At 39.9% G+C, this 24,712-nt stretch overlaps 1 pseudogene; it reads left to right on the top strand.

Annotated features, from left to right (window-relative positions):
* Window positions 1–24,712, top strand: part of LOC103478225 (proprotein convertase subtilisin/kexin type 4-like) — a 198,200-nt pseudogene that overhangs the window by 127,444 nt on the left and 46,044 nt on the right.

The raw sequence follows: 24,712 nt of genomic DNA, 5'->3' as shown, positions 1-24,712 counted from the left end.
GTGATGGTGGTGGTGCTGCTTACGATAGAGGTGGGGGAGTGCACACAACAGAATCACGCTGCTTGCCGCTAATATACAACACGCGGCGCGCGCATGCACGCACGTAGCCGCGCACTGCGAGCAGCAACAGTTCAAAAGTACAAAGCTTATTCCCCCCTCATACGCACGCACACTCTACGATCCCTTTGAAATCAAAGCTTAAAATAATTGTTTGTGCTTTGTGTTTTGCTTCGTTCCATCCATCTATTATTAGTGTTACTGGTATTATTCCTATCATGTTGTTTTAGTTGCCTGTTCTTGCTTCTTGCTGGGGTTTTGTTTTATTCTCCTAATGAAAGCTTCTCTCCTCACTTTTGTTCTGCTTTGTTGTTTTTTTTTTTTTTCTTCCTCCAAATACGTGAATGGAATCTGTGTGTTTATGTCTGTGCCTGGTACGTTCTGAAATGTCTAACAGAATAATGAAGAGGGTACTTGTTATTTTGTTCTTTTGACAAGGTCTTTTCTTCACATCTGATTAGAAAGTTTTGCCACTGAGCAAAAACTGTGAACGAGCGCATATGTAGAGGAAGTTGTATACGTCACTTTCTGGCTTTAAAAATAATTCCTACCACTTCAACTTTCCCACATTTTCTCACGTACTTTAGTGTATTTCATTGAGACATTTTGGGATGAAAAGGGGAAAAAAGGAAAAATGGTGCATTAGTTTTGTGTTTTATTCTTTCTGTAAATTAGTATGGTTCCCAGCTTGAATCATGTTGTGGGATGATTTTTTTCCCCCCTTCAGAGACGGGAAAAATGGCTAATAGGAAGATTGATGGTACTCAATGCTGAACAAGCCTGGAGGAAAAGGCTGCAAAAGACTTGATTCTGTGTTGAAAATTGACCTTTCCTCAGAACAATAACCTTAAACAAGCAGCCAGAGCTACAACACAATGGTATAGATCAAAGCTAGCTTGATCTAAGCTTGATCTAAACCATAGTAGCATAACCAAAGCTACAACCCTCTGTTCTAGATGTTTGCTTTGTACAGAGAGGCTATACCTTTAACTGTTGATAAATGATGGACTCTGTTGAAGTTTTAAACATTTGGATCTGATTTTACCCAATCGCTAACATTTGGCAGTGACATATGCAATGCCTCAGCTCGACCATGAAAGGGGCTACGTGACGAAGCCTACTGGAAAATTTGTGCGCTGTAAACAACTATCCTCCACTGCAAAGAGAGAAGTGCTGAGTAGAAAGACGTCTTTTCCAGCAATGAAGTGACTTTAGATCAACATTTGGAAGCGTTGCCCACACAGACTGAATGACTTTATCTTCCTCAGCTGCCATTGCTAAAACTACAGGCAGACTACAATTCTAAAACAGCGACACAATCGACATCACAACTCTTCCTTGTGTTCGCTGATTGACTCAGATGAAATTCTGCTGGAGAAATTGAACTCCATGTGAGAAACTCCATAACAAGCACTGAAGGGAGATGAGAATTAAGTAGAATTTCACAGGAAGGCAACAGTCAGGCTGAATCAAAGCATATTTGTGTCCCAGATCAGCTTATCAATCAATCAGTCAGTCAAGTTTATTTGTAAAGCACATTTCAGCAAGACGGCAGTTCAGAGTGCTTTACGTTGTGAAAACGTAAAAAATATCATAAACACGTCAATCATTAGCAGTTGCAAAAACCAATAGCAGACTTGGCATTTTGTCAAGTGCCATCATTAAAATCATCAATTCACATCAAATATGTTGGTTAATATTCCATTTATTAAGGTTCAAAAGCAACTCTAAATATGTGGGTTTTTAATCCTGATGTAAAGGAACTGTGATTCCTAGTCAAAGTACAGACTTAAATCAAGCTGGGAATTGATGTCAAGACTTGAAAGTTGATGTTCACACAGAATCTGTTTACAATCTGATTATTCTGTGACAGAGTAGGTAAAGGTTTGAGTCACTGGCTGGGAAAACCCTGGTAGATCTACTCAAAAATGACGTTAAACTGTAATTACAGCAAAACCTGGTTTTCCAAAGTATTGATTCAATCCAGCTGAATACAAATTTATGGCTCATTCATTCAATCTATAAATTAATAGTTCCCTTATTTTGCAGTTTTAGTTATTTCCTTTAATTCCTTGCACAACATGTTTTCACAGTTATGTGCTACTTGGGGGATCCAAGTAAAACATTTGTGGTTAAAATATAACAAAATGTCAAACTTCATAGGCGTTGAACACATGACGCTGAATAAAGTTATGACATTAATAATAGAATAAGTTAGGTGTAACTGTGTTGTACAACTCTAACAGTCTTCCTCGTCTCCCACTGTGCTAAACAGAAAGTGTCTGTGTACACATGTTGAGGCAGAGATCGGTGGCATTTCTCCTCAGAAATAAAAAAAAATGCTTCTTGGAGTCTGAGCACTTTTCCTTCACTCCATTCAAATCATTTTCTTAGAGAACAATAATGAGTGGATAAAGGATAAAAAACCCAATTTCTTTTATGCTTTTTATACGCTGGAGAAAAAAAAAAAAAAAAACCTCGTTGACGACCCTTTGGTCTTTTGTTATAGAAAACTGAGCTAATATCCTCCAGCTCTCTGCGCAGTTTAAAGGTCTTAATTGGATTCCATTAGTATATTGCTTGACATGACACTTGAGTCGGCTCTATTAGAATTCCCCTGCCTGGGATTAAAAAGAGGACTTTTGCTGCATTTGGCTCTCTGGACTCTTTTGTTAAGAATCAAATTTTTTTATTTTTTTATTTTTTTGGATTCACAGCTTTTAGTGACACCATTATCGTAAATGCAGGCTTAACGTAAAGAGGGCCTTTTTTTATGTATGGAGGACCTGCTTTTAAAGCTACGGTAGTGTCTCTTCACAGCAGCTTACGCGTCAATAAACCTTTACGGTGATACAGTATGAGCTCTGTGTGTGAGCCTGATGAATTGTGCTTTAAGTCGTGTAAAGCGGTCTTTCAGCATCCATCCACAGAAACCTGTTTGTTGTTCCCTGTAAAATTCCCCTTTATGGAATCACACAGAGTTTAAGTGTTTCCCTTTGTGCATTTCTGTTTTAGAGAAACCAACATGTTTAATGTTTTCCTCTTGCTACGTCTCCTTGCATTAGTCCACTGATGACGTGGAGGGACGTTCAGCATCTGATCGCCATGACGGCGAAGATCCCCGACCCCGAAGAGCCGGGCTGGACCATCAATGCAGCAGGATACCATGTTCACCACAGGTATTGTAATAACACCTCACACACAACTAGGAGTTATCCAGCTTTATCTGTGCTGACTTTAAATCACACACATGAGGGCTCTACCTACTAATTAGACTTCTAAATCTGACTGGTTGCACTCAGTTTTATTTAGCGGCGCCAGAGTGTAGAGGGGCACAAGAAAAATGCACTTCACACTTTTTTGATTTTTATGCGTGAGAAAAATGTTAATATTGTGTAGCATTTATCTTCCACTTGACATCCAAGCAATACTTTGGTTTGTTTTTTGTTGTGACATAAAGTGAAAATCTTTGAGGGTGAGAAAACTTTCCAAAGCGGATACCATCAGGGTTCATTTTTTTTGTTTTCTCCTTTGCTTTTTTTTTTTTTTTTGCTTTTTGTGGATCGATAAGTAGGCTTGGAAATCTTTAGACATATGACCGTTTGATTCAGTTGTGATTTAGGACAATGCAATGTAATTACAAATTGATTTTTGACACAACATAGTACACACATATTGACAAAACATAGAGTAGTTTATCGTGTTTATTGTGTTTTAAAATATTTCATTTTAATGCAGAGCTTGTGCCTCTTTTCTTTTACCATTTATGACTTTTACGTGTTCTCCGCAAATTGTCCTGGTTTGTCCTTTTCCATTCCTCTAGTTAGTAATTACAGTTAACGTTAAGATAATACAGTTTTTCTATTTGTTTGGTGATTTAGAAAACATCCATTGTGATACTTAGGAAAGTACATTTTAGCCAGTGAGGTTAGTAGCCTAATTCAGTTAAACTAAATAAAGTTATAATTTATATATGGAGTACTCTAAAAGTAATGTCAGAGATCACTCATTAGTTGCATTGCTCTTGGTGAACTGTCGATGTTTAAGTCCTTTGGAATATCTTCAGATTCTTGACTATTGTTAAAGGCATCATTGCGCTAATATCAAAAAACACAGTTTAGCAATTTTGGTGTTTCTATTAAAAAAGAAAAGCAATTAAAATCACACAAGATTACTCATTAAAAACCGATAAGTCACTGGAAATCACATCACTCCGTCATCCTCCAAACTCTTCCTGTCGTCGTCTTCATCGTTTTCGGCAGTAGTAACTGCTGTTGCTCATGTGATTCGTGTGATGCGGAAAAAGTTTTGCCGTCAGTTTTACGAAATGCATGTATTTTAATATGGCTGAAAAACTACCTCATCTTACCTCGAAAACTTATAAAAATGTCCAATATTTGTGTGTTTTCATTAAGCAAATTTATATTTCTGATTTCAGTTTGCACAAGTCTATGTTCAATAGAAATGCATCTACTGAGAACATGTAGGAAGTTGCATGTAGTGGGGAATAAAGTCTGAAATTACTGTCATCATCTCTACATGATGTCTAAATGCATTTTTAACGCTGCTTTACGCACTGCTTGCTGTGTTTCATAAAAACCAGATAACCCCGTTTCAGTTCAAAGGTCACCGAATTCTTCAAGTAGCGAAACAAACTTATTGCGAAGCAGCCGTCGGCTGCAGGCCGTTTCTTATTATTCTGTGAGCAACCCTGAGCTGATCTGGACTTCACACATTTGTGGTGAGTGTGCGTGTCTGTGTGTGTGTGCGCGTGTGTGTGTATCAGCAGGGCAGAGCAAACGGAGCCAGTTGCCTTGCTGAGATGTTGGACGTGTGCTTCCTGTCACCTGCGGCTCTTCATTCAGCATTTCGCTGTGTCCGTTCTTTAATGCTTTGCATCACTTCCTGTTTCAACTGGTCTACTGTAATAAGACTATGTATATAATATGTAATATTATGTATATAATATGTAATATGTAATATGTATAATATAAATAATACGTAAGACTAGCATAATAGCATAATTTAATAGAATAGCATAAAGACATGTGCTTTTTTTTATGTAGACTCGCTTAATGCGTAACCGTTTTTGATGAGGAGTTTCCATTTAGTGAAATCTGTGGTTTTCATTAGTAGTGCATTTATTTAATATTCACAAATTACAGCACATCTGCAGTATTTTCTGCATAAAAGGACCGTCTACCTACGCTCTACAAGCTGTTAGCGGTGCTCGACTGTGCAGCCTCTGTTTGAGACTCATTACGGCTCCCCTTCCCATCCAGCCCGTGCTGCTGCTCTGATTGGCCGGCTTCCAGAAGCTTCTCCTGAGCAAACTTCTGCCCTTGGACGTATTGATAACTGGAAACCAGACTCAAACATGCTGCCCAGTCATTAAATGAAAATTGCTGGCTTGGCACAGGAGTCAGACTTTTTTTTTTTTTTTTTTTAGTTTCTCTGTCTGCAACCAAAGGTTCCCGCCTGGTGTTTTCTTTTTCTTTTCTTTTTTTTTTAGCTTTGAGTGGGACAAAACACACACGAAGTCATACAAAGTAATTACTTTTATTGATACAATTTTACAGATGAAAGTAGGGAAATGTCATAGAGAATATTTTGAAGATTTATTTATTAATTTTTTGAATTTGTGAGCCTATTAACGGTTGCTTTAATGTATATTTTATAATAGTGGTCAATGGGAAAATGCTTTCTTGATCATAAGAGAAAATTTACTTCATGAATTAAAGAAAAAGCATTTAAACTAGCAAGAGGGCCCCGCTGAAGATGCTTTTCTATACATTTTATGACCTACATACAAATCTTATGTTATTTCAACTACTTTAATATCAAACCTTTAACACTGTTTAATTATTCCTCTATTTTTAAGAAATACTTGTTAACTTTTAATGATTTAAGTATGAAAAATGAGAACTGTTCCATGGAATTAATCAATTTAAATTCATTATAACTCTAGATTAAACCTGACTTTAACTTCTAAAAACCACGTGCACCATTGTATTAATTTTTGCTTTAACCAATTAATTTTTTAAAATAATTTTTGTTATTTAACAGATTTCGGCAGCACTGCACAGTGGTTGTTGGTTGCCCTGTTGCTTTGCTGGGTTTGAATCCAGGTCTCAGTTTCCTTTTTGCATGGAGTTTCCATGTGAACCGTTTGTACGCCAAAAAAACACTCTTGTTAGGTAAATTGGAGCTAACGCTAGCAACCCACAATGACCCTGAAAAATAAACAGTGGATGAAGGATTTCTGCAGCAGTTTTGCTTTTCTAAGTACTGCTCACACTTTAAGTGTGTATTCTTCACCTCATCTTCAGTTTGAAAGCATTTGAAAGGCTTTTGAACATCTGACAGACCAGTTGTAGCTGTTAGTTCTGCTTAGATTTAATCTTCACCAAGATTTGAGTAAAACTTTCACTCACTTTTGCTTTTATATGTAATCCTTGGAACGATTTCAGCTTCGCTTAAGCTTTTTGATCGTACATCAGCTCATCCGTTCATATTATATTGTTTACATAGCATTTTTGTAGAAAGTAAAATGTTTTTGGTTCAGTATAAAATGTAGGATTTTTTCCTGTAGGAATGAGGCGAGTAGCGTGCAGTCATGATAAAAGGGTTTGAAGATGATCTGGTCTCTATCTGGCTTGGATTGTATTTTAATCTAACCTGAAGTGCACAGAAACACACGATAGGTTCCATTCTGTAGCTGCTTAATATATAAGAAAAAACCTGAACAGAAGCAGTTGAACCTCCTAATCCTACAGTCTGCTTCATGACACGACAGAGGATCTCGTAATATTCAGATGCTGTTATCACACTCCCAGCATGCCTCAGTGTACCTGTAAGGATTTAGAGAAGCAGCGCGTGCCGTCTCCCTCACACCGTATGCAGAGTGAGCGAGACACCGAATAAATGCTTTTACAGTGTCCACAGGGGCAATGATACATCGGTCATCCGTCATGATGTTAGGGGTGTTTTTTTTATCTGCCATCTCCCTTTCTTCACCTCCAACTGACCGCCGTCGCCTCTCCTTCTCGTTTGCTTTCCCCACCTTCCTCTTTTCAAACCTTATGTTCTCTCCATGCCTTATTCCTCCCCTCCATCTCCTCTTGCCCAGCATGCCGTGTCATAAAATAGATTGTAATTACTGTGTTGCTGTGAGAAGAATGGATTAATTAAAATATAATGATGCCGATCACAGCAGCGAGCGTCTGCTGAAATCTGTCCATTTAGGGGGCCATGGCAGAGGACTTGTAATGCCCTGATCATGCTTTAGCGGCCATTTAAATGATAATTATAAGGAATTGTTTATTGCATGGGTGAGAATGGGTTGACTGCAGTGCAATCAGCGCCGGGTCACTTAGTGTGATTGTTGCTATACATTAGAAAAGACGTCTAACGCGAAGGGACTGCAGCTCAGGAAAATCATAGATAAGCGGTTTGATTTTATTGGATGTAAGATATAAGTATGAAACAATATTTTAAAAATGTTTGATTTAATTATAACGTCTGAGCAGAATAGAAACTTTTCCACAATTTATGCACACATGGCGCTCTGTCCAATATCTGACTCTTCTGTACAGCAGTCAATTTAATCAGACTGAGTTAAAAAGTAAAAAGCTCCAAATCCATATGGACTTCAGTAGTTCAATTGTCTTATGAAGAAGTAGTCTAAATACTGTAGTTTTTCATTCCTGTCCAATTCTTGTGGTCCTGAAAAGCTACCTGTTGTGTTTAAGCAGGTAGCATAAAGGCTTCACAAATCTCAAATTGTGCTTAAAATAATCTCTGTTTGGTGTAGAGTTATCCACATCAGGTGTGAGCCATTTAATTATTTTAGATTTTCAGAGTTAAACAGCAAAATACTTATTCAAGACTTGTGAAATAGCCAGCTTTGGCTGGCTTAGCGGCTAGTGGTTAGCTAGTCAAGGTAGTAGTCATTCCTGCTAACAGTTCTTGCATGTTGTTAGTTTGTTTGTTTCTTTTGTTTGTTTAATATTCTATCCTCCCAGACAACTTTGTCAAACCCTTTTAACACAACTCAATACCTCAACCCCTGTTGCTAACTGCTCAACAAGCAACGTAGCTACTAGCACTACTAAAAATCACAAAGGCTGCTAAATGATGTCATCATCTAGTTTGCATGATTGGCGATCTGAAGCCATTGCAATGTAGGACAGATAGAAAATGTGGAATTCACAAATAAGTAAAGTTGGGGTGGGCGGTATGGACTTAGGTTTATCGCAGTATTTTGCGGTATTATTGTGATAACTATTTATTGATATTTTTAGGATAGTAACTTTTGGGGCAATTTAAAATCGTGGGATCTCCGCACTCTCCTTGTTGCATCTACATAGTAATCTCTGAGCTCACTTTGGTTTACGACCATTTGTTTGTGCTGAAGGCGAGCAGGGCAGTAACTGGGTTCATTCAAAGTGCAGAAACTCCGGTGTGTGAGACGCGTCGTCGTTCGGAAGTCATTAATTCCCTCTTCCGATCAGAAAGTCACGGAGCCGCAGCGTCTGCAACCTTAAACGTTTCATTGCGAGCATGTACGGATTGGGGACAGATGGTTGCACTGGAAGCAGTGGCTGCATGGCTTTGCGAAAGCTTCAGGAAAAAAAAAGCAGCCTTTCTTAAAGATGATGTGTGATCTTTAAGCTCCTCGAATCCTTCCATCCAACGCTACCGTCACCACGTCGACAATAAACATGTCAGCCGCCACACGCCACAGCAATCTGCCATCAGATTTACTGTGCATGAAATATAGTGGTGCCTTTATTGGTCCAAAGAGTTGTCACTCATAATTTATAGGCCGTCGCCGGGGCCGACTGTGATGTCAGTCGGTTCCCGAGTCCCTTGGGAGAGTCACAAAAAAAAAAAGATGGCGGGGACAGAGGGAAAGAGAGAGGGATGAGGGGTGAAGTCGGGTGAGAGGCTGAGATACAGGCGGCAAGAAAAGTTTGAGAGAGAACGGGACTGAGAGGAAAGGTGATAGAGCACGGTGAAAGAAAAGGGGAAAAAATCACACACATTCATCCTGTTCCTCTCTGTTGTGAGTTTATCAACTTGAAGGAGTGAAAGTGCTAGTTTTTTTTTTCGTTTTTTTTTTTTAAAGCCCCTCTCCCCCAAAACACATCCCCCCACCCACACACACACCCCGCCTCCCACCACGCAGAAAGTCGCTCAGTGTTTGTTGAACACACCTATTGATCACACGTTCAGCACAGGAAAAGAAATTAATCTGTGATTCATATCTACACTCCAAGCTCCTCTAACCCAGGAGTAAAAAAGAAAAAAAAATGAAGAAAAGAAAAAGCAGAGTCTGGTTGGTGTTGGGGGCTTGGAGAAGAAGCAGAACATCCAAAACAAGCTTAATTTTATTTAATCTCTTTTCATAGCATAGGTGAAACTACAGTGATTATCCTGTGGGAGATTTGGATAGAAAATAACAGTGGAGGAGCACTGGATCAAAGAGATGCTGGCCTCGGCGAGAAAACAAAGTGAAAATCAAGCAGAATGCATAATGTTGAAATGGTATTTTATTTGGGGGGGATGCGGGGATACGAGGGGGTGCTGTGGCATTAAAAAATGAGATAAGATTCAATCCATCTTTTGAAAAATGATACTAAGCTCACAAAGGACTATTAGAATGTTTACATTTGCTGCATTTTGTTCCATATCAAAATAATTAATTGCCTCCATTTTCAAATTAAAAGTACATTACAACACAATTAAGGATGCAAATGAGTCTGGGGGCTGTCGCAAGGAGCTCGGAAAAGTGAAGGAGCGACTGCCTTGATGTATGAGAGTTTCTGCGTTTTTTTGTTTTTTTTCAGTGTGTGTCGCTCTGGATTTGTCTGTCTGTGTGTTCAAATATATATATTTATATATATGTATAAAAAAAATCCTCTTGCTGCAATTATTGAAGAGGACGAATCAGTGTTGAAGTCAACAGCACAGAGGAACATAAATCAGAGCTGTGCCGTAATAAACAACACAGTAATTAGGTCACTCTTCTCTCAGTAACTGATGAACCAGATCAACAGATACTGTTATGCTTTTTGTTTGCGAGGCCCGCGGCGCGCATTATTAACTCTTCCAACTTTAACAAAACACTCACTTTCATGCTCGTATTTCTCCCTCCGCGCCCGCCGACCCCCGCCGAGTGCGCTCCGTGAATGACATCTACATCGGGCCGGAAACCAGGAACAGTAAAACATCATTTTGCCATAACCTTCCCTCTTCGGAGGGATAACAGATATAAAAGTATATAGCCTGTGGTTTACTGCGACTCCCCGCTTCCCTCCCCACCGCACCCCTTCTCCTCACGCAGCCGGGTAGCTGCGCACTGGGCTGATGGATGCTGGGCATCGGCCGTCTTTTAATTGCTCGTAAATTTTTGATCTAGGGAAAAACGTCGCGTTCTCCTTGTCCCCCCGGCGACATGGGTGACGGAGCACTCCGGGAATAAAAGAGCTGCCATGAGCAGAGGACAGGAGAAAGAAAAATAGACATCAAAATACTGACTCTCTTTGGAAAAAAAAACTCAGACAGCTGCACTAAAACCAAGTAATACAGTACAGTTACAGTTTTGTGAAGAAAAATTTGCCCCTAACATATTTCTTTCGGTTATGACTGTTTTTTTTTTTTTCTCTTTAAGGAGAACGGAAATCACATCTCAGAGCACTGATGTTCCCTGAATATAATGTTAGAGACCCATTTATTTGATCTAAAACTTAAATAACTTGTACTTTAGCATCTTTGTCAATAAATGCCAGAGTGAAACAATTTTGCGGGGCGAAGTTCTGATGACTTCCTGAAAGGCGGAGTTTCAAGAAAAGCATGATTTTTTTTAAATAGACAGAAACTCAAGTTCAAAGCATTCAATTAGGAAGTAAAATTTCTTTTAAGTCATATTTCACATATGTAGCACTTTTATAACAACTGAAGGTAACATAGTTTCTTGAGTGTGCAAAAGATGGTACTATGGTACAACCCCTTTAAAAAAGCTTTTCAGTTCTCCTTTAATGTTACGTCATCAAACAAAGACAAAGTAATAACAAAATCCAGTTTTCAGATTAAGAGTTAATTTCCTCAGGGGTCCAAACTACCCAAACCAACCTGGATCCATGTAAAGAAGTAATCGCACCCTCTTGCTAAATCATAAAAGGATTATAAATAACTATATATTTTGGTAAGATACTTGAAGAATGAAGAAATCACTTAAAGAGAACTTTTCTGACAACATGAAGTAGGCTAAAAGATCTCAATAACAACACAGGTGTGTTTGTCTAGAAAAAACACAAGAGTTCTGAAGAAATAAAAAACATCATAGAGAAAGTAGCTAGGTTAAATAAAATTAAGGTTTTGGAGTGGCCTAATCAAAGTATGGCCTTAAGATTGAGAGGAATAATAGGAAACACTGAAGTCAGTGGTGTCATTGTGATGAGACGTGGACAGGTCGAAGGGCTGTGCATCCCGCTGAAAGGCAGCGCAGCTTATTTCCTCCAAAACTTCGGCAAATTGCAGTCACTGTGACATAAAGTTGCTTAAAACAGTCATCCTCCTCAAAGAGGCTCACTTTTTTTTCTGTTTTGTTTTGTAGAGATGCATTTTACAAATTGTCTTTGCTGCACACTTTCCGCCGCCGGAGCGATCAGACGTGGGTCTAAAATGGAACGCTAATGGGGTGAAGATCAGAGGTGCATTAGCCCGCATTTGCATAAACATCTATTTTTCTCCTTTTACCGCGTAACGTGCCTTTAAATGTCTTTACAGTGCAGACTGTAATAGAGATGAGATTAAAAAAAAAACAAACGGGGTTTCAGATCTATCTAGTGACTGTTGCCAACCCGAGCAGATGCTCATCTGATCAATTTCTTACTGTGCTGGTCTTCCTCCTGGGATGAAAGAACGTAGAGATAAATACAGGTTTATCCCTCCATTTGCTTGCTGATTGTTGAAAAGTGCAACGTCCTGCCGAGCATTTTGATTATTTCCTCTTTCTGTGCCAGACTCGGCCTTGTATCAGATCTCTATCAGTATTTCCTCAGGTTTTTTTTTTGTCTCCTCTCTTGTTCTTCTCTCTCCTCCAGCCGACCCCCTGCTGAGTTGTGTTGTTTTAGCCTCATTTGGTGGATCTAAGCTCACCGGGTTTGGCCTCTTGTGATCTCTTTTTTTTGTTTGTTTTGTTTTTGTCCCCCAGCATCGATCGTGTTGACTCTCTTCCCCCCAGTGGGTGGAAATCAGGACACATGCTGATCATCCATAGGTCACTGGCTGGGATAGAGGTCAGGAGAAGGTCGGGGTTCTTTTCACCTGCGTGTGAATGTGGATGGATGGGTCCGTCGAGGCGCCGACTGAAATAGTTTTCTGTTTCACTTCATGGAATCAAGCCAGCATCTTTACTCCGGAGTTTTGTGTTGATTCCTGGAGACTGAACACCTTCTGTCAAAAGCAACAAAAAAATTTTCTAGAGCGGTTGAGGAAAATCGTCCTTGCTAGATATCAGGTCAATATCTGCGTTTTCTCGTTACAAATGTACACAAAATTTGCTAGTGTCGAAAAAAAGCTGTTTCACAATTCTGTTAAGAAACGCAATTAAAATCACACGTGAATAAGCGTGTCATTGACAAACATCTTCCAACTACTTCTTGTCGTCTTCCTCTTCGTGTTTTGCTCCAGTAGTAACATCCGGTTGTTGATCCCGTGACTCGTATGATGCAAAAAAAATAATAAAATAATAATAAAAGTGTTTCCATTGCATTTTTATGTGAAATAAATCAATTTCAGTAGAGCTGAAAAACCACCTCATTCAAACCTTTTCATCAAAAAATGAGAGTTTAATCGAAATGGCTGTGTTTCCATTAAGTGAATTTATGTTCTAAATGTCAAATTGCACAATTATATGGTCAATGGAGATGCAGCTTCTGTCTAATTAGTTTTTTAACAGGGTCATGCCTCAATCAGACCTCTAGTTACCAGCAGTCGGTTTTTACTCTGTTCACCTCATCCTCTGTTCAGCACCTTCTTCATCCCTCCGTCCCTTTGTCGCTCACATCTTTACTACTTTTTCCCTCTTTCCTTACTCCTTCATCCTTCCTTCCTTCAGCTTTCAACTCTACTTCTTTTACCCTTCATCTTTCCTCCCTTCCTCAAGAACTCTTGTCTCTAAATCTGTCATCCCTCATCCATAACTTCTTCTCACCCGTCATCTCTGCATCCTTCATCCCTCCTTTTTTAACCATCATCCTTCATCCCATCCATAATTTCTTCATCCCTCAGACCGAAGTCCTACATTTTGTCTTAAACTTTCATCTCTACCTCCGTCGTCTCTTACCCCAACTTGCCCGTCCTTACCTCCCTAACTGCTTCTTCCCAAACTCTCTCACCCTTCATCCATTACTCCTCCATCCCTCATTCTTTACCCATACATCCTTCATCCCTTGTTTCTGCCTCCATATCTCATCCCCTCTCTCTTCCTCTCTCATACTTAACTCTTTCATCCCTCGTCCCAAATGCCCTCACACTCATAGTTCATCTCAAAATTGTTTATAATACTGGAAAATAATATTTAAATGTATTTTCATTCAGCCAAGAAGTTTGCACACCTTTTAAAAACATTAAAATTTAAAATAGCTCGTCAAAGATAATTCATAACCTTCTCAATCTGTAATACCGGACCAACATTTTTTCTATTTGTTCAAAATGAACAACCAAAGGGGGGGGAAGCCATTCTTGACATCACCTTCATTTTTTGCTTCCTTCACATTTTCTCAATCAAATTTAAATCAGAACTCTGACTGCCCCAGTTCAAAACACTAATTTTACTTCCAGTAATACAGAATATGTTAATAAAATGAAAAAGTTTCTACATCTGCCAGGGTTCATTCTCTTGTGAGTACACATAAAAACTTTTTCTGAAAGACTTAATTTATGTAATACTAGTTGAGCTGATCACTAATTCAACCTGGTCTAAAGCAACATCTCATCATTTAGTCTTTGCTTTAAATAATGGCACAGTCCAACTTTACAACCACACACAGTGACGTCGCCTCCTTTCCTTCTGCTGAATAACTGCTGACAGCAAATTTATACTATTACTGACAATCAGAAGAAACATGTAAAACGTAAAGAAACCTAATAAATCTACCAGAGAAATGAATAAATTTAGTCTCAACCAACCTCCCCTTATCACTACATCCTTAGTTCCCTCCTCCTTATCCACTTCATTCTTCAACCCTGATTCCTTCATCACTCATCCTCTTCATCCATCTCATCCATTTGAAACATTAGTTTTGTCTGAGGGTTCCCTCGTCTTTCAGCCGGTCTTCTTCGATGTTCTAATCAAAGTTCCTGGATCCTCTACTCCTACAACATCTTCGTCTCTCCTCATTAAAACTGGCGTAGTTGTTGGTGTGGTCCTTGCTAATGAATGCGGAGGCACATCCAGGCAGTGTGATATCAGTATCACGTTGTCTGACGGGTTAACTAACCCAACTTCCTGTATGCAGGTTGACCGACTTGCAGACCCACTGCTCTTCCCCAGTGGCCACAAAGGGAGGGAGATGGGTGAGCCTGATCAACCTCAGCACTGTCAACCCAATTACTCATTCTCTTAAAGGGCTATTAAAACATAATTGCCCGGCGATTTACATCCAAGTTAACGTGGCCCCGAGATAATTTATTATTTTCCATAAGCCCTTTCTTTTGTGTGCAGACTGAAAGAGTGTGTGGGGGAGAAAGGAGAGGGAGACTGTAATTTCCTGAGTCATGAAGAAAAGCATGTTGGCAGCCCAGTGTAATTGTTTAAACCCCACTCTCAGACACCTTCCAGTAACCCCCTTTTAATCCTCGTTATCGCTCTCATTAGCCCGGGGTCAGGGGTCAGTCGGCTCCCTCTAGAAAGACAAACACAGCGCTGGGGAGAGGAGGGCACGGATGGTGGGCTTGATGAGAGGCTGGAGCGATGGGGTTGTGATGGAGATTTTCATTTCAGCTCTGGGAATTATTTGGCTGCTGCACATTTTATTATTGCAAACTACGTGGGGGTTTGTTGTAAGGGGCGGTGTTATGTAAAATTGGCTTTTTTTTAGCTTTTACATCATGTTATAATATTATTCACTCATCAAAAACATACCAGGAGTGTTGCCTTGATTATTTCATGCATGTTTGAGAAATCCGTTGACCTCCCATGGCAACCATTCAGCTGTGCAAGATGCCTGGGTAAAAGCGAGTCACAGAGCACCCTTCCACCTGAAAAATCCCCCACTCAGGTCCTTCAGACTAGCCAGCAGCAATTAGCAAACACCTGGTGGAACTGAACTTCTGCTGAACTCATTATGTGAGCTACTTCTCAGTGCAAAGCTGGTAAAAAACCTTGTTAACGGTTTAAAGGAGACAAAATATGGGCATGATGACTTCCTGAAGGCGGAGTTTCATAAAAAAATTAAAGTTTTTAAAGAGACAGAGGCCCAATTTCAAGATGTTAAATTATGAAGTTAAATTTCTTTTAAGTTATGTTTGATATATATGTATATAGGATTTTTATAACAACTGAAGGTAACTTAACTGTGCTTTAAAGTTGCACTAGGTGCCTGGAAAACACATAACACTGCCCTTTAATGACAAATATTTTCAAGACAGTATAAGATTCTAAATGTCATTAAGAAAGCTGGGTGTTTCACTGGTAATTCAACACACTGGTACTGGTAATTTGCTGTCAGCATATTTTATTAATGTTAAGATATTTTATTAAAATTAAGATGTTTGTACTAGAAACTGGACCGAAAGATGCTTGGTAAGATTTTGTATTTTCACAGTGTCAATTTAATGTTACATGCAGTTTGTTCAAACGTCGTACATATCTGACTGTTTTTTTTTGTTTTTTTTTAATAATTACTGGTTGAGTTTGTCAGCAAGAAGCACTTCAGATGCTTTCGGGAAACTAATTTGATCAAATGAATGTGTGAATAAGCACCTCATGTCTACTGTTGGGGAAGATGCAATGATGAAGACGTGCTTCACTTCATAAGGTGCTGGGAACCATGTTAGAGTCCAGAACTTTGGGAAATCTCTGAAGTACTTGAACATTTCACCTAAAACTTGATGGAACAGGATTTCGACAGGATATCAATTCAAAACAAATGGCATAATCAACACAGAAATGACTCACCTGACAGAATCAGCCTTATTCTGTGGCCATCTTTATTCTCAAGACCTAAATACTCCAGAACACATGAGGTGAGCTGAAGAGGAGAGAGGACCCAGTACGCTCTATGATTCAGAAGAGCTTTGTGCCATGTTTGCTCAATAATTCCTCTCTCTTTATAGGTCACATAAAAGTAGATGCCCAGCACTGTGTGGCTTCAAATGTTTGGATGTCTGAAGTCAACAGGAACTAGGATACTGAATCTAATCAGTTTGTTGTGTGCACCTTGGTTTTAAATCATCTCATTCAGTGAGAACTACAGACTCATGGTACAAGACAACTACTGAACCCAATAATTATTGGAATTCCCTAAAATTCCCCAGAGAGGAGAATAAAATTGTGTCTTTCCCATTAAATGTACCATTATAGATGCATTTAGCAATAATGAAAATTAACACAAAGTTTTACTGAAGCAAGTGCACAAAAGCCACCATTCTAAAGGCCTTGCAACAACTCAACCCTGTTTCTGAAATCAAACGGATTCCTTTAAAAATATGCTACAATAACAGAGCTTTAAGATTGGGTTATAATTTTTTTTTGCAAATAATTTCACAGACCCTTTTTAAGACGTTGGGAATTGCTACCATTACAGAGAAATGGAGGTGGCTTCAGTAAGAGCATGTTTCCATTTACTTAGCAACAGTGGCCTCTGTGGTCGTGAGTGGTAATTACAGGATTCCTTTGTGATTGTGAGCAGTTTATCAATCAGTCTGGGAGCTGCCAACGCAACTCATAATTTCCATACTGAAATCTGACATTTTGTCACCAAGGCAACAGACAATTAAATATCTGTGTGTTCATCTGCATGACAACTTGCTTTAGTTTGCAAGATTTTCATTACGCTGTATTATTGGAGTGGCTCAGCTAAAATTAATGCAAAGTATATTATAGGATGAATTATTTCCAGCTCATCTTCTCTTGAGCACATGATCTCCAATTGAAGGCACTGCTTATACATTCTGATGAAGGAACACTGCCATTCTGTAAACACCACAAAATAAGAGGCACTGTGACATTATTTTAGCCTTTTCTTCTTTGCAAAATAGTTTTTAACTCGGACATACTGGAATATGGAGCCCAGACCATTACATTACCACCACCATGTTTGACTGCCACCATGATGCTTTTGTTTTTTCTTTAATGCTATTACTTTTGCATCAGATGTAGCAAGATACACACTGTCCACCTGCCTACACTTTTTGTTTTTAACACTGACCTTAACTGAGGCGTGACCTGCAGTGCGTTGGTTGTTGTTGAGCCTTCCTGGATGATTCATCAGTGTGCTCTTGGAATCATTTTAAATGGGCCGTCACTTCCTTGAAAGGTTCATATTTTCTCTGCTGTGGTTCCTTGGAGTCCTGAAGCCTTAATAATGGCTTTGCTTTTTTCAGACTGATAGATGTCAATGAATTTTATGTTGTCATGCCAGTTCTAAATAAAATAAAGCCTTTTATATTTACGCATTGAGCTTGTGATTAATGTCAGGTATGATGACTAAGTTTGAAATAAACAAATATAGGGATGATTTAAAGTGGAATTTATTAAACCCTTTGGATTTGGGACTTTAGACCATATGAAATCTGTAAAATAATACAACAGATGCAGACTCAGATTTTTTGTCTAAAAATGTCCATAAACATTTATTTGAAGAAAGATGCCGCAAACAGAAAACATGCTTCAAATCCAGTTTAATTCAATTCAAAAACTCTTCATAATACATATACAGTATTAGAGGTAAATGAAATGTTATCATGACGCATGTCAAAGAGTCATTGTGGACAGTGATGCTGTGTGCAGGAAGGATCTAGCCTAGCAGTCAGTCTTGCAGCAAATTTGCTCAGTTGTAAATGTCAAAACAAAACAAAAACCTTTTTGCCATTTTTGCCGTGGCTACATATCATAGCAACTGTCTGAAACTCAAAAAGTGAGAGCAAAAATCCAAAATCCAGCATCCAAACTGGAGTGAATAATTGTTCAAACAATGTCACAGCCAAAGAAATTATGAACAAAAAGAACAAATCAGAGCTGCTCCAACATGTTGCTACCATGAGTTACACAATTCTACAGAAACTTCATGAAGAACAATTAACAGCTTTAAAATTACTTTAGTAGGTTTATGAGTCACTCCTACTGGACAAAGGATCCAAGCTCCACCTGTTACCACTTCACTTGATACTTTCATCTATTTGGCCTTCAAAAACTTTTAGAACCTAACTAATTATATTACTGAAGTGGATACTCTAATATTCAGTAGCTTGGATGAAGCTGGAGCTGAACTCCACTGACCCATACAGAACAGAGGTTTTCCTCTGTGTATGTGTGTGTGCGCGCACGCGTGTGTGTGCTGTGTGTGTGTGTGTGAGGAAAACAAATATGATTTCTGTTTAAAACTCGACAATAAATTTCAATGTCGACTAATTATTATAGTTTCTGTGACTGATTCTGAGGAAAGGTCCCGCCACCTCTAACTAATGTACTGTATAAGAGGACATGTTCAATGCTGATGCGTCACATCTGCACAAAACTCCAGCTTAATCTTATATTCCTTTAATTTGGCTAAAGATTTGTGTTTGCCTGCTTCAGCTTTTCTCCTCTATTCAATAAAACGGTCTCCGTCTTTTCAGCGGTCTTTCTCACTTCCTCTGAACTTTCTGCCAGAATTAGAACCTTGTTTCCTCCCCCGTGTCCGTCTCTAACCGGAGCTAATAAGAATCAATCAAAGCCATTACAAACCCTGCTCACTAAATGCATTACCAGGCTCTCTGTCTTTCTCAGTTTATACCACATGTCTCTCTCCTGCCTCACTGTGCATGCACAGCAGGGGGTGGGGAGCCTGTTGGGTGTAGGGGCCGAGGCATTTCCAGGGTCACATCAATGAACAGTTCCTCTGGCTGACATTTAATCACATGGTCTGAGGCCAGTACTGATTCATTTGCATATATTTTCCCTTGTAAGTTACACTCAGACTGATATTCCTAATGATTCAAATCATTGTCAGAGATAGAGAGGATTCTGTTTTTTTTTTCTTTTATTAAAGATTCTTCTCGACTCCCAGAAGGTGAGGAATTTTCTCCATGTGCTTATGATTTTTGGCTAAATTTGTTCCACAAAAAATGACCTTAACAACAGTGTCGACTGTTGCTTCAGTACTTGCCAAAAGGAAGGAAGGAAGCTGTGTGATTTTCAATTTCCTTTCACAAATAAATTCTGTAAAGTGGTAAAACCATTTGTATGTTGCCACCTTTCTCTAATGTCATCCATAATTGTCTTATGCATATGTAGGGCTGGGTTTAAGGGAGATGCAGACTTCCCTCTCCCTTTTCACTTGGGCTCCTCCGGGGGAATCCCAAGCTGTTCCCAGACCAGCTGAGATGCACAGTATCTCCATCGTTTCCTGGATTTTCCTCTGGGTCTCCTTCCAGTGGGACATGCTCAGAATACCTCGCCAGAGTCCTCATCAAAGAGGCATCCTAACCAGATGACTGAGTCACTTCAGCATGGAGAAGGATCCTTCCTGGATGACCCTGTCTCTAAGGTTGAGCCCAGAGAACCTGTGGACGAAGCTCATTTCGACTGCTTGTATCCGCAATCTTGTTCTTTCAGGAACTGAAGGTCTGACGAGACAACCCCCACTGCTTCCACTGTCCAGCCGTGACATCCAAAACCTTGCACGGCAGGAATAAACAAAATCCATCTCAACCAATTGCTTTTAGAACGGTGTTTAATTGTATGCAGTACTTTGTGATGGTTTATTATGTAAAACACAGATGAAATACGTTTATGGGTTTAACATGACAAAATATGAATCCTTCGATGACATCCAACTGACTTGACAACATTTTATACATATATAAATATCTGTAGAGTAGGTTTGATTGTGCGATCCTTATCCACTGCCTTCAGACTTCTTGTATCACCACAGCCGAGGCTGGAGTGTTACTGCACTATCAAACGAATGTAACACCATTCCTGGTTCAAACTCAACAGAAAGTGATATGACAGCGTGATAAGAGAGATGAAGAAGGAGAATTGACCCATTCACAAGACAGCAGGAAGCCTGATGGTGCTACCATGAGCTGATAGGACAGTCGGCACACTTCTTTCAGATGACAGTGTGCGTGTATGTGTGTGGGGGTGTGCGTGTGTGTGTGTACTTGTCTGACTATCTTATATAGGGCCATTTCTTGGTGTATTACCTATCCTTCTGAAGACTGATGGGTCTTATGAATACCAGAACCTGGCCTTAACACAGAGGACCCCCTTGTTCAGAATTAAGGGTTTAGATGTATGATGTGAATTAGGATTTGGTCAGGGTTAGGAATAGACTTGTAAGGGTTAGGGAAAACATTTGGGTTACGCTGAAATACAGCAACTAAAATGAATGAAAACCAATACAAAGTCCTAATATGGGTAGAAATACAAACTTGTGAGGATGTGTCCTGTACCTATGAAGAAACATAATCAATGTGTTTTACATTTTGATTACAGTTTGTTAGAATGTAAAAAATACCCATTAAGTGTAGAGTTTGTTAAAGATTGCTGATGACACTGGTGGATGTGTCTGGTTTCAGGTGTGTGTGGTGGTGTGTATGAAATAGGTTTTCATTAGTGAATGAGACTCCAGTGTAACAGGCAGGAAGTCGCTGATCACTGAGGCTCAGCTCTGCCTCCCTCTCCATATGGTCACAAAAAGCTCTGTCTGCCTCTTCAGGTCTCTGCCGCTGTGAAACCCAGTTGTGTGGAATGGATGGGAATTAGACATCATTCAGAGCAGACACACAATTAAAAGATCTGCAGCTTTTACAAGCACTGGACACTGTGTGAATTCTCAAACCCATAACTTGAAAAGTAGTAGTAGTAGTTTGGTTTTTTTGTGTGTCATTTTTAGAGGAATTCATTCAAATAATAATTCTGGAAAGCCCAAACAGTAATTTGTACCATGTTATAAAAAGTTCACATTTATGTTTGTGCTTACATGGTTAGGGGTAAAGAGCCTTGATAAAATAGAAAGTGTTGAAAATGAACCAGTTCTGGTAACCATGCTGATTTCTCGGTGTTCATAATATCGTCCCAACCTTTTGTTTTCAAGTGAACAGGTTTTTCAAAAGGTTTGGTCTGCTTGACTCAGTGCAGTGTGAAAGAGAACCACAGCAACTGGAGATGGAACAACAAGTCTACCGGATTATTGGATGTGAAAACACCCTAAGAAGACTTGGCTTGAATTCTTTTAAGTCACTTTCTAATTCCTAAACTGTGTCGCTTAACTTAGTGGTGCATCTGTTTCAGTCCAAAAATGCCTAAGTAAAAAAAAAAAACTCTTTAATTTGCTTAACTTTATAGGTTTATAACTGATTTTACAAGAGCGTTAGCCTTAACTTAAACAGAAACAGTTTGCACTGCTTTATAAATTCCTTCAGGAAGTCTATCAAGATAATCGCTAGTACTGCTCATCTCTGCTGTATTGTCTCCTGTTTGCTTCATGTCCTTCATGATGCTTGGGTGGGCTGCAGTGTAAATATCTCAGACCAATTATTACTAGTCCCCCCATCCCAAAAAGATGTTTTCATCCCAAAAAAAATATCTTCCTCGCCACTGTCAAGCCACTAAGTACAAAATGGTGAATTGCAGACATGAAGAGAGATAATTGCCACTCACGCTGGAAATTTGGCAAGCGCCTTCCCCACGAGACCCGGATGAAATGGTGCTTCAACCCCCGAAACTGTCATTCTTAATGAAATGGTAATTACAAACCCAGCGGAACAGCTGAGGGGCCTGCCGAGGCCCACGGAGCCCAACTACAAGAATAAACCTGCTTCAACAACCTGCCGAGAAGAGAGAGAGAGAGAGGAACGGAGACGGGAGGGGAGAAACAGAGGCGCTACTACAAGGAATCTGCAATTTATTTCAATCGCGAAATGCAACACGCTATCCAGGCTGGAGTATGCAATGCATTGGGAGCCCTCATCAATAACACCGGCTGTGTGGAAGGCAGGAGTGGAGGTTGCTTAAAAGCGCCCACACAGCCTGAGTAATTGATTGCTTTGTAAGCGAACGTGTCTTTAACCTTTGGGAGGTCAGGCCCAGTCGGACACCATCAGTCCTGCCCGGGGTTGAACCGCTTCCAGCCGTTTGTCTTCCGCTGCTCCCTCATCTCGGGAGCCGATTTGTCAAGCATGAGATGTTTTGGGTGTTTAGATTACAGGCGAGTTGGGAAAACAAAAGGCAAAATGCCACCCCAAACAAAAGGCCCGAGCCTGGATCTCCCACTGATCTGCGAGCCGGGCAGGAGGCCAGCTACCTGGGGTGCTGAAACAGAAAAGGAGGGGCGGTGGAGGGATCTGCTAAAACAGAGCCACAATGAAGCCCCCATCCTGTAAAAACAACAAAAAAGAAACAACAACAAAAAAAACAGCCACAGCGGAGCTTGAAGCGGAGCCAGAATGGAGACTGAACGGGAGCCAACGCGAGAGCTGAACGGCAGCCAGGACGGTGACATGAGATAGAGCCGGAATAGCACCTTGAGACGGAGCCAAAATGGCAGCCAGAAACTCGGGCTGATAAGGGAGGGAGCCGGCGGGTGTTGGGTGGCGGCGGGGGGCGGCGGCTAACTGTTCTCTTAATGGCAATGCTTCTCATCACTGGAGATTTTAAAGTGTCCCTTTGCAACCCTCCCAGGTACTTAGGCCTGTCTGTCTGTCAGGCTGTTAGAGAGCAGCTAAAGATGATTTATCTGGGAGATTACGGAGGCCAGTGTGTCATCGCTCATGTGATGCCTTGGAGGGACAGGTCAGACACAGGTGCCACTTTCTGGGACCAGCGTTCAAACGCCTTCTCGTTGTTGGAGGGCGTGGAGTCATCTGTAGTCACCTCGTTTTGATGCGGCACCTAGCAACAGGAGTCCTTTACACTTTCTTTGCATTTTGTTAAGTTACATCTGAAAACTTGAATGTGTTTTCAATTACGACCTGTTGCTCTAGAACCACAGGTGGGTCTTTATCGGTGGCTGCTTTTGATAAAATAGATAAAGTTACTGATGACAGTTTAGAAAGATAGTTTTAGCTCCCCTGTATGTGATGATCAGGCTAGAAATGTCACATTTTGTTTTACAATCCTAATATTTCACTAAACTAATAAGTATTTGCTCTTAAAAAAGAAAAACATGCTCAAAGACAGACATGTTGGTGGCAGTGGGATGTTCTGGTCCAGCATTACTGTTTCAGGAAGTTGATGATGGAGCCGTGAACTTTGTATTCGTCTGCCCATTAGGCCAAAGTGTGCTCTGGTTTTTCAACAGGACAGTGGTCCAAGTTCAGGATTTGGAGAGGATTACTCGAAGTCTGTCTTTAAATAAGTTGTTGTGGAATGACCTTAAACAGTTGGGTAGCTTCTTTCTACAGCCGGGTCTTTTGCGAGTAAATTTTGATTAATTCTTTGTTTAGATTTTAATGCGTTACATACAAAAGTCCTGAGATGGAACATTTCTGTTCTGTTCCTGGTACACCCTAAAATCTGACGTGCAAGCAACATCCAAAAACAACCATGGATGACTTGTCTTGGGGGGATAATATTTGCTTAAAAAAATGGTTTGATATTACGCTGGAAAAGACTATTGTTGTGTTCAAGTTGTGCAAAATGGAGTAGGCCAACCGCTGAAGCTTTTCAGACCTAAAATACAGTCTCATTGCAAAAAAGGGGGAAAAAAGTGGTTTTGAATTGAAAAGGTTGCTTACTTTGCTGAAATGCGGTTTTCGAATACGTGATTAATTTCTGTTTTATTTATTTACAGACCCTGCAATTAACTCCCACCATTACTTTTCCATACCACATAGCTGAAATCTTAATTTAAAAACCGTTTTTAAAGCTTAGACCGGTTGCTGTCTGTGTCCATTACTAAAAAATGTGGGCTTCACATGCAGAGTGACAAATCTGTTAGGGGAAAATCCATCTCTACATAACTCTAGGTATTTGTCATCTACCTAACATCTATGCACTAAAAAAAGGACATAAAATTCTAATAACATACATAAGCACTGTTGCATGTAACTTGACAAAATGGGCAAAAGTTCAGTAGGAATGAGCAAAGCTCTCCAAAATTGCTGAAATTTTGCGAGACACTTGTGGATTAAGTCCTATTTACAGATGTGAGATTTTATCACCATAAGCTAAAAGCAGCTTGTTTTTAGCGTGTCTGTGTCAGTGTGTTTTTATAACATATGAGCTACTATGTGCACTTGACAGAAGAGAGAGAGTGTGTGCCTGCCAGGAGCATCTGTTGCTCTGTTACCATAGATGTGATGTACCTGCTGCTTTGCTGCTTCGTTGAGGAATGTGTGTGTGTTTGTGTGTGTATCCTCCCATTCTGTTGTTAGATCTGACAACAACTAACACAAGATTATGTTGCTGTGGAAGGGGAGGGTGTGTTGGGGTAAC

Source organism: Poecilia reticulata, linkage group LG16 (assembly GCF_000633615.1).
Source record: "Poecilia reticulata strain Guanapo linkage group LG16, Guppy_female_1.0+MT, whole genome shotgun sequence".
Lineage (NCBI taxonomy): Eukaryota > Metazoa > Chordata > Actinopteri > Cyprinodontiformes > Poeciliidae > Poecilia > Poecilia reticulata.
Note: the sequence above shows the minus strand (reverse complement) of the source record. Positions and strands in the feature narration are given on the sequence as shown.